This window comes from Rattus norvegicus, chromosome 2 (genome assembly GCF_036323735.1).
Source record: "Rattus norvegicus strain BN/NHsdMcwi chromosome 2, GRCr8, whole genome shotgun sequence".
In the NCBI taxonomy this organism is placed as follows: Eukaryota; Metazoa; Chordata; class Mammalia; order Rodentia; family Muridae; genus Rattus; species Rattus norvegicus.
The window spans coordinates 192,918,884-192,928,946 of record NC_086020.1 but is presented as its reverse complement, the minus strand read 5'-3'; the positions used below and the strand labels follow the sequence as shown (position 1 = coordinate 192,928,946).

General features: G+C 38.8%; 1 protein-coding gene across 2 annotated transcripts in view; it reads right to left on the bottom strand.

Annotated features, from left to right (window-relative positions):
• Positions 1-5,457: 5,457 nt before the first annotated feature.
• Positions 5,458-10,063, bottom strand: part of Tspan2 (tetraspanin 2) — a 57,278-nt gene continuing 52,672 nt past the window's right edge. For both annotated transcript variants that reach the window (XR_005500365.2, XR_005500364.2), the window contains one exon: positions 5,458-5,886. The gene's annotated coding sequence lies outside the window, so the exon portion shown is untranslated. The remainder of the gene's footprint in view (positions 5,887-10,063) is intronic.

The following is a 10,063-nucleotide window of genomic DNA, read 5'->3' as shown; positions in this document are numbered from 1 at the left end:
AGCAGCCTCCTCTCTCAGTACATGGGAAGACACACATAACTGGACAATGTGCAGAGGCAGAGATTTCCGGGCACTCGGTCCAGTGGTTGTCTTCATCATACGTCTCCCTGACCATCTCAGGCAGCTATGTGGAAGAGGAGGCAGAAAGAGTGCAAGGGCCAGAGGGGATGGATGACAATGAGGAAACTGTCTTCCAGACACAAGAGTCCTGATGCACACATGAACTCACAGAATGTGGCAGCATGCACAGGGTCTGCTCAGGATTAAGTCAGACACGGTTCTTGTGCTGAGAGTGGGAACTGGACACAAGCTCCTATCCCTAATCAAGAAGCCATCTGCAAGTGACACTCTCTAACAAGGAAAAAACCCTTAGCACCATGCCCAGTCATAGACGCCAACACAAACGAACTCAGTGATATTCTCATAGACCTTCTGTCTTATACTGCCTTGTCTAGGCGTTTTTGTCTTTTACATGTATATCATAATGATGTATGTGTATAATATGGTTTCTGAGTTTGTGTTTTATGTTTTTGTATGAGAGGGAGTATATTGTATAAGTGTGTTTATGGTTTTCTTTTTTCTTTTTTGCCTGTTTTCTAGAGAAAAAAAGGATGTGGAGTTGGGTAGGTGGGAAGGGAGTGGGGAGGATCTGGGAGGAGTTGGGGGAAAGGAAAAAACCAAAAAAAGAAAACATTTTTGTCTCTGTACTGTACTATTTCTGTGTCTGTTTCTAAATATTGATTTTATATGTCATATATTTCTATTGTTTGCATGTGTAGTAATTTTTGTTTGTGGCAGATACTTTAGATTTTACATTTTAATGTATTCAAATTTGCACATTAGATTTGTTGCTTTTCTTGCAGGATGCAGGAGTTGGTTCTTGCACATGTTTATATCACTCCTGGGTAACTTAATTTTTGGAAAGTTGCTTAATTTTTTTTTGTCCAGAGCAGTCTAAACTATGGCTGTTATTACTCTGTCGTGAAAATTCTAGTTACTTAACTTCTTTTCTTCTCACCTCAACAAGGCCGTCCATCTTTGTTTAGTTTCTACTCTCTGTGCTGTGGCCTAGAAACTGCCTTTAGGCAGCAAAGGAGGGAAAACACCACGCCTAAGTTATGTTTCATTTTCTTTTTATCAGCCTTGTGTCTGTTGTCCAGTGTCTGTGAGCTGTTGGTTCAAATACTTTCTTTTCTAATTCTATGAAGTAGGAAGGCAATTCTGGATTTTAATATGTTATGGATGGAAAGAAAAAGATATGTGGGGCTTTGGGGAAAGTTGAACAGTGCAGGTAGTAAACAATAAGAAAAATTGTTAATGGGCTAGGCTCTGAGATGCCTCTTGGGCAAAGCAGGGGAAGTCTTTTGTGATTTTGGTTTCATCAAGGAATAGTTTCCACTGAATATGTTTGGGCCTTCTTTTACTTTACATGTTGGGAAGCTCACTAAACCTAATTGATTTGAGGCAAGAACAGCTGGCTTTGTTTTGTTCTGCCTTTTTCTAGAAGCAAGTCCAGAAGGTAATATACTGACCCAAGAACGAGAGGCATACAACTCAGCTGAGGGATTTGGTAAGCACAATATATTTGAGGTTTCTGTTCAATATCTAGTTAGCGATGTCTTGATATAGGCAGTTTTATATATGGGTTTGGAGCTCAAACATGTAGAGAGGATATCTATATTATCTATGTGAGGATAGTGGGTATTAGTCAGGGTTCTCTAAGTAACAGAATTTATGGAATATCTCTCTATATTAAGGGAAATCATTGGAATGATTTATAGCCTGAAATCCAACTCATCCAATAATAGGCAGCTGTAAATGAGAAGTCTAAGACTCCAGTAGTTGCTAATACAATGAGACTAGGTGTTTCAGCTAGTCTTCTGTATAAGATGGGATCATGAAGAAGTGGCTCCAACAGATGTGCTGGCAAGCAAGTGCAAGCAGGTGGAGAAGGAAGCCTTCCTTTTTCCATTGTCCTTATGTAGGCCTCCATTAGAAGGTGTAGTCCAGGTTAAAGGTGTGTACTACCACTCCTGGACCTAAGCTGTTCGTTACTTAGAGCTTGCTCTGTCCCAGGCTGGCCTTGAACTCAGAGAATTGCTTATGTCTGACTCGGTCTAAACTTTTCATAGCCACTATACCTCAAGATCCAGATCAAAAGCATATGTCTTCCAGCCTCAAGATCTGGATCACAGGTGTGGCCACCATTTCTGGCCTATAGGTCATTCCAGATATAGTCAAGTTACTTTTCTAATCATTGTAACAAAAGCAACTTGAGGAAGGAAATGTTTATTTTGGCCCACAATTTGAGGTAATATCCACCATGGTGGAGAAGGTATGATGGAGGACATGAGACAGCATGAAGCAAGAGAGAAATGAATGCTGGTGCTCAGCTCACTTTCTCTTTTTATTCAGTTTGGAACCCCAGCCAATGAGTTGGTGCCACCCAAATTTAAAATAAGTCTTCACACCTCAGTGAACTCAACCCAGAAATTTCCTCACAGGTGTGCTCCGAGTTTGTTTTTCCCCTAGGAAAGTTTAGATCCCACCAGGCTGACCATCAACATGAACCAGCACAGTGCGTCTGGTGGATGGCTACTAAGAATGAACTGTTTGAGGGCAGCTTCTGCCATGATGTGGGACTTACTAAACAAATGAGTAAATGGATTCCTGAACATCGACCATCCTCACTTAAAGATAATTTTAAACACGTGGACAAATTCACACATATATAGTGAGGAAAGTTGATTGTATTATGAGTTGATTATTACTTGATAACACTGATTACAAAATATCCTAGCTGAATCTTTTAGTGATTTTTGAAAATAACAGTACTGTTAATGTCTTTTAAAAGTAAAGGTTTGCTAAGGGGTTGGGGATTTAGCTCAGCGGTAGAGCACTTGCCTAGCAAGCGCAAGGCCCTAGGTTCAATCCCCAGCTCCGGAAAAAAAAGAAAAGAAAAAAAAAAAACAAAAAAAAGTAAAGGTTTGCAGAACCAAGATAAGAAAAAGTTAATTCTTTTAATAAGATCAGTAGCATATTGCTGGTTTGCTGCTGAGAAGTTACACCTGTTATTATGAGTACAATTAATTCTACTCATATTATTCATCCAGAGAACTATCTAATTACGAAGAGGTTACATAAAGTAATATAAGTAGCAATGCAAAATGTTATACTGAGGAACAGAGAAACTGGTGTGATACACAGGAAATACTGATGCTGATCTGACTTTATAACACTATGAATTGTATTACAGGAGATGCTAGCAATTCTTATTAACATTTATATATGACCTTAATTTTTTTAAAAATGTTTTTTAATAGACTTTAGAGAGCTTGTATAAATTCATATAAATTTGGAGTATTAGGGGCTTTCATCTGTTACCAAAAGAGAGAAGCAAATTGACTTGTTCCATATTTAAATCAAATTTGTCATACACTTAGGAGCTTTAGAGGATAAAACGATCAATCACATTAGAGCCAGCTCTACCTGAGTTGTATGCATTGGTTGTGGAGCAAACATCACAAGAAGTTAGGTAAACAAACGGCTTTGTTTTAAATGGCAGGTCATTTTAATGTGGCTCTCACAGGTAACTACTGATTTGAAAGAAAATCTGCTGCCCCCAAATTAGAATCTGATGGAAAGAGAGAATATTAGAAACTAGAAAAGCACCTGCCCTCCAAGGAGGGGAGGATGTTAACAAATCTGTTTCATAGTATAATGAGACTCCCTTTTTGAGCTTCTTAGGATGGGTGAATAGGTTTTGGTTTTTTTTTTTCTTTTCCTTGAAAATGAAAATGAATTAAACTTTTAATGTAATATAGCAGATGTCGAAAGCTTGTTTTTAAGCTTGGCTTTGCCTTCAGCTTCACTGGAACATCCGAGTGTTTAGTAGTTTTGGAATGCCTTTAAGTATGTTCTTTAGTGTTTCCATTTGCTTATACAACCAACAAGTACCTATTTTGAATACATTTGAACTTTTACTGGTTTGAATTCTGAGAATACAATGGTGGGTGAATGAGACAGAGCCCCTTGCCTTAAAGGCGCTTACATCCAATTTTGCAGGTGAAGAAAAAAGAATACACATTAGTAACTAGTAACCAAATTACTATCAGGAATGACATATGCGATGAAGTGAGGGGATAAAAATGACAGAAAATGTGCCTGGTTAGATGTGATGGCTAGGGAAAACTTTTATCAGGCTGAGATGACAAAGAGGAAGCCATTTTAAAATCTGATGAAAGGGTTCTTTGTAAGAAACAGGCAGGAGGCTGAAAGCCCTGATGCAAGAAGAAGTTTGGAATGCTCAGTGGAATATGGTGTCAACCAGGGTGTTCAGGTGAATGCTGGGGGAACAGAGGAGTAAGTAGGTCATGTGCACTACTGGACTTTAGGGCAGCTTTGTTGGGTATTATTGAACAGTAAACTTCCTGTATTGGTTTCCTCTCTCCTGCTTCTGGCTGTCTTTAAGAGTAGAAAGTCTACTTTGATTTTCATGGTATTCTCCCATTCATGTTGGTGTGTAACTTTCTCCCAAGCATATCAATAGGGGCCTGTTCTATTCCAATATGACTGAAATCAGATATACTAGAATTTAGAATTTCATAGAAGAACTGTGGAGTTATGCAATACAAAACTGCATATATTTAAAGCGCACAGCTCAATGAGATGAATATATGCTGTGAGTCATCTTAAATCAAGAACATGTTTATCTTTCCAATGGCCCTCTTTCCCTTAGCCACCTTTCTCCAACCTTAGGCAATCATTAATTTTCTTCCTGCTTTATTTATTATTATTAGAATCAGATTGCATGTACTTGTCTTTTGGATCTGGTTTTTCTTACATATAAAAACTATTTTAAAAATGCATTGTTGTGCCAATGGTTTATTCCCATTTATTGTTGACAGCCATTCTGTTATATTTGCTATGACTTGTCACTGTGGACCACTATTGGGTTGTTTCTAATTTTAGTTCATTACAAACAAAGGCTCTGTGAATGTTGGCATACAAGTCTATGTGTGCAAACACATGGTTATGTTTCCTTTGAATAAATGCTTAGTAGTGGAATGGTTGAGGTATTTTGTATGTGTATATGTGCTATCATGTTAAATATGATGCAAGAATAACAAAGGAAGAAGCCTGGGAAATGAGAAGATACAAAAGAATCAACTACTGTTCAGTGTAAATGAAAAGAAGAAAGAAATTTGAGAAGATTTTTATAGAAATAAAATAACAAGAGATTAGAAAAAGTGGGAAAAAACAAGAAGTGAATCCTGATTGTGAGAAAGTTCAAATGAAAATTAGATGAACTTAGAAATGGGAATAAAATAACATTTCTTTAAACAGCAACAACAATAACAAATGCTACTAATAATATAGTAGTGGGGAGAAAGGGGTTGTGAGGTTCAAATTGAACCTCTATTGGGACCTCCTGAAATGAAACTCACAGAGGCGGTGATCGATACAAAAGCAAGAGGAGTTTAATCATTCGTACATGTTGAGGTCATCTCACTTCAAGGGAGAGACAACCCAAGCAGATTTTAACAGAGGATTATATTCCTTGCAAACAATTGGGGCAGAATTCAAACAATTGGGGTAGAGTTTGCACAGTGTTTAACCAGGCAGGGTACTATGTGCATTTGGTGGAGCAAAACAACTTTCAAATCGACTCAGTGTACCATTCAGGACTTTTCCAAGGGGGGTGGGTTGGGAGTCAGGTAGCTCTGTGTGACAGTTTGGCTTGCAGCTGTTCCAGGAACTAAACTGGCTTTTTTTTCTTCCTGGAAGGGAGGGGCCCTTGTGCTCAGAGGTTTGTGGTGGGAATCTTCCCACTGGGCCCAAGTTGGACCCAACTCTGGCTCTTTCAGAGTCAAACACAGAAGGCTCCTATGAAAGAGAGAAATGAAAGGAAAAGAATGAAGATTATCTGATAATAATAATAAATAAATAAAATTAGACAAATGTAAGAGAAATAAAATGTAATAATGTATAGTTGGAAGGAAGCACAGTGTATGTGTGTGTGTGTGTGTGTGTGTGTGTATGGGAGGTGAGAAACCTAAAAAATAAAGGGCTGAGGCAGCTTCTTTCTGGATTTTCACAAATTGTAGACTGCTGGTTATGTGCATGGAAACAGGGAGGGTGAGCAGACTGTAGATGGTTGTCTTTGCTGTTGCTTATCCTGATATTGAGCCTGTTAGACAAGTGTCCATATCTACCGGAGCTGTCTCATTTTAGTAGCTGCTCTTTTTTGCCTACAAGGGGCCTCTGCTGGTCATACTTAGTTTTGCAGTCTGAGGGTTAGGCAGGTTCCCTCCCACTCCCTGAAACTCCACAGATATACCCCCTGACTGGTTACTGTCCTTGAGGAAGAGGAGTTAGCTTCCAATTGTGAGAAAGTGAGGAACAGTCAGAGCACTGAGATCCATACAAGGGGAGGACTTGCCTTTACATTTTCAAACTCTTTAGGTATCAGTCACTCTGCTAGAGAGATGTTATAGAGGATATGAACCAAAGCACTGGAGCTTCAGCTCTGGAACTCCATAGTAGTGGGTAATGGGTAGATGAGATGAGGTATGAGAGCCGTGGCCTTGTCCTAGAGGCAGTACTAGGACCACCTGGCCCTTTGGAGGAGTCTTTTGCTTTCCTGAATAGTCAAATTGTCTTTCAAAGGTGTTTGAATAATAGTGCAAATATCTTACTTATACTTACAAGCCCTTCCCAGAGCTTTTCAGTCCTCAGTGTGGATCTTGATTTACAATCTGGTATAATTCCCTTCTGTACAGGTCCACTATGATAAATTCTTTCAGATTTTGCATAACTGTATCCCTTACATGTCATCCTTTCTCTTCAACTTTGAAGGATGATTTTCAATGACTGAAGAATTTTTGAGGACTTTAATTTCTTATAGAATTTAATTTAATTTCTTAGAATCATGACATTTTTTCTGAATTCATCAAATCTTAGTTATCTTTTCAAATTGTTTTCATTTAGTCTCATTCAGCATTGCTTATATTAAATATCTTCAGCTTTATTAATCTTTTCCTTTATAGTATCTAATTGTTACATATAATTGTCTGTTACAGCATATTTTTATGAGAAAATTGTTGCCTTCATATTTAAAAGTTAAGTTTTGTCTTTTATGCCTCTACTTAATCTTTCCTCTAATTTCTTGAGTTTATGGAAATTGGTTATAAAGTAATGCCTAGCTCATTATTGTTATATTAATTCTTTTCTGTATGCTAGTTCTAGCTCTAGCTCAGTTCCAATTAGTCATTTCCTCTTTGTCATGAACTGTACTTTTTTGCTTCTTTGCATTCCTAGAGTTTATCTTTTTAAATTGATGCCACATGTTATGGCTTACTCCTTGTTGGGCACATTCTCCATGAAATATGAGATTGAATTGTGGCAGGCAGTTGAGGATGCCGTGCCTCACCCTGGGTGTGCTGGACGGTTCTCTTTTGTCCTCTCAGGATCTGCCATACCAAATTTCAGCTAGTTTTCATCTGAGCACAAAACGATCCTCTGCACTCTGCAGAGGATCGCTTTGTGGATCTCTGTTCTTCCCAGAGTCTTCTGTGTGAGCTCATGGTGCACTGGGTCCCATGGACTCCCAAGCTTCCCATGTCAATTAGAAGTACTTTACTCTTGCCTTTACTGTCTTTCCCTCTACCATGATCAAGACACCATCTTCACGGAGTAAAATTTACATCTTTTGTTTCCCTTCTCTTTGGCATCAGTCTGTAATTTTTTCCCCTAATGCCCAGTGTGTGTGGAATGGTGATTTCACATATTTTGTCCTACTTTGCAGTTATTTTAGGTGGGAAAACAAATGTGTCAGAACTGCAAGTTCAATACATATGGGTTCACTCATGCATTCACTGTGTGTATGCCCATGTGTGTTCCTCTCTCTCTCTCTCTCTCTCTCTCTCTCTCTCTCTTTCTCTCTCTCGCTACTTATTTACCTACTATGGGTAGCTGTGCATATAAATATACTGGAAACTAAGTTTCTGAATTAATGTTTTATGTAACAGAGGTACAAGTCCCATAAGAAACACCTAATACTTCTTTTGTTAACATACTTTTGTATTAGTAAATTGCCTGGAATCATTCAAGCAAGATTTTTGACACCTGACTTCTACTTTTCCTACTTTCATAGTTATATTCCTCCATAGTAATTTGTATTTCTTCTTTTTTTAATTTTTGAGATTATAATTATAACATTTCTCCTGTCCGTTTCCTCCCTCCAAACATTCCCATGTCCCTCTCCCTGTTCTTCAAATTTATGGCCTCTCTCTCTCTCTCTCTCTCTCTCTCTCTCTCTCTCTCTCTCATTGTTACTACATGCATATATGTATATACATATATATTCCTAAATATAACCTGTTCAGTCTGTATAATGTTCCTTATATGTTTAGGGCTGACTGGTTGACACTGAACAACTAATTGGTGTGCTTTCCTCTGGGGAGGAATGCCTCATGTGCCTACAGTTCTCTGTGTGGGGTTGAGGTGTTGTACACTCTCCCTCATCCACCTCATCATCCTCATCCTTGTGTCCTTGCTTAGCTCACCTTTGAGCAGTTGTGTGGCTGAGACTATGGCTATAGCTTCTGATGTTACCCAGAAACAGGGTCTCGAGGCCAACGGGCCTATCTTCTGGTTCCTACCATCTTTCTGCCCTCTTTTCCTCAATGCTGTCTGAGCCTTAGGTTAAGAGAGTGTTTTGTAGATGTGTTTATTTGGACTGGGCTCCACAATTCTGCCTTTTGGTTGCTTGTGGTTTTCTGTTGTGGCTCCCATCTGTGGCAAAGAGAAGTCTCCTTGTTGAGGGTCAGAGACTGCTTATCTTTGCGTATTTGTATAAGGACAGATGCTTACACTGTTGTTAGGGCGTATGCTGCTTTAGTAACTTAACGGTTATAGATTCTTCTCCAGTAACAATGAATTTACTAGCATTGAGTAGTTAGATTTCTAGTACAAAGCAAGCCATAGAGTTTAATATGTAGTAGCTTGTATTTTTAAGACATACAGTCCCTGGACTAGATATTCTTGTTTTATAGCTGTTAAACTATATATTGTTTGTGAATACCTCCAGAGGGAGTCCCTACTTAATGGACTGCAACCAAGTTTAGTATGCACACTAGCTGAAAACCCATCTTAGTACACTTGTGGCAAATAGATGTCTTAGTCACCATAGCAGTTCGACCTCATCAATCACGAGCAGCCAACTGATCAGAACATATTCATGTAAGCCATACTCTGGACAGCACCCAGTCAGACTGTCTGTGCCTCACTCTGCTCTCTGTCCACAGATGCTCTGGCCTGTGGTGCTGCGGAGCTCTCCGTAGCTTTATTTTCACAGGGCCATCTGATTTGTGGATCTTTCTTTGTTCAGTTGAACTTCATTAAATGTTTTTATGCCAGAAATCATATTTTGTCTCTAATTTACATTAATAATAAAGGTTAAAGGAAGTGAAGACAAATGAGATTTTCAATAACCCCTAAGAATAGCTAGGATTTTACTCAACATCTACCATATGCGAGGGGTTCTATGAATCTAATTCTCTTAAAACTCCTAATCATTGGAAAAGCCTTGACTAATCAGAGAAGGCTTTGCATAGGTGGTGTTTTCTAAGATAAGCCATGGAAGATGGCAGGGCTGGGGCATAGGATGAAGCCCTGGGCAGGTGTTCCAATAGAGGGAGCAGAATATTCCCAAACGGAAAAGAAACAAATGTGACTAACTAGAATCTCAGCGCAGCTTGTCTAAAACCACAGGGAACACAGAAAATGTGTGACTTGGAGATCTAGGGAGGAGTGGGGGGTTAAGTAGGATAAGACCAGAGGGCCAGAATGCACCATGAGGACTTTAAAAGTGATACCAACTCTGACGGTGTTTTTCTGAGGGCAATTTAGAAGTGCAAGTTTTGGGCATGTTATAGTGTGGTAAACATGGGTTAAATGAGTAAAACTAAGACGTAGGTATAAAGATTAGGAAAAAGTGTAGATTAGTTCCAAATATTGAGGAATTGTCTTCCCCAGTCATTTACACATTTAATGAATATAT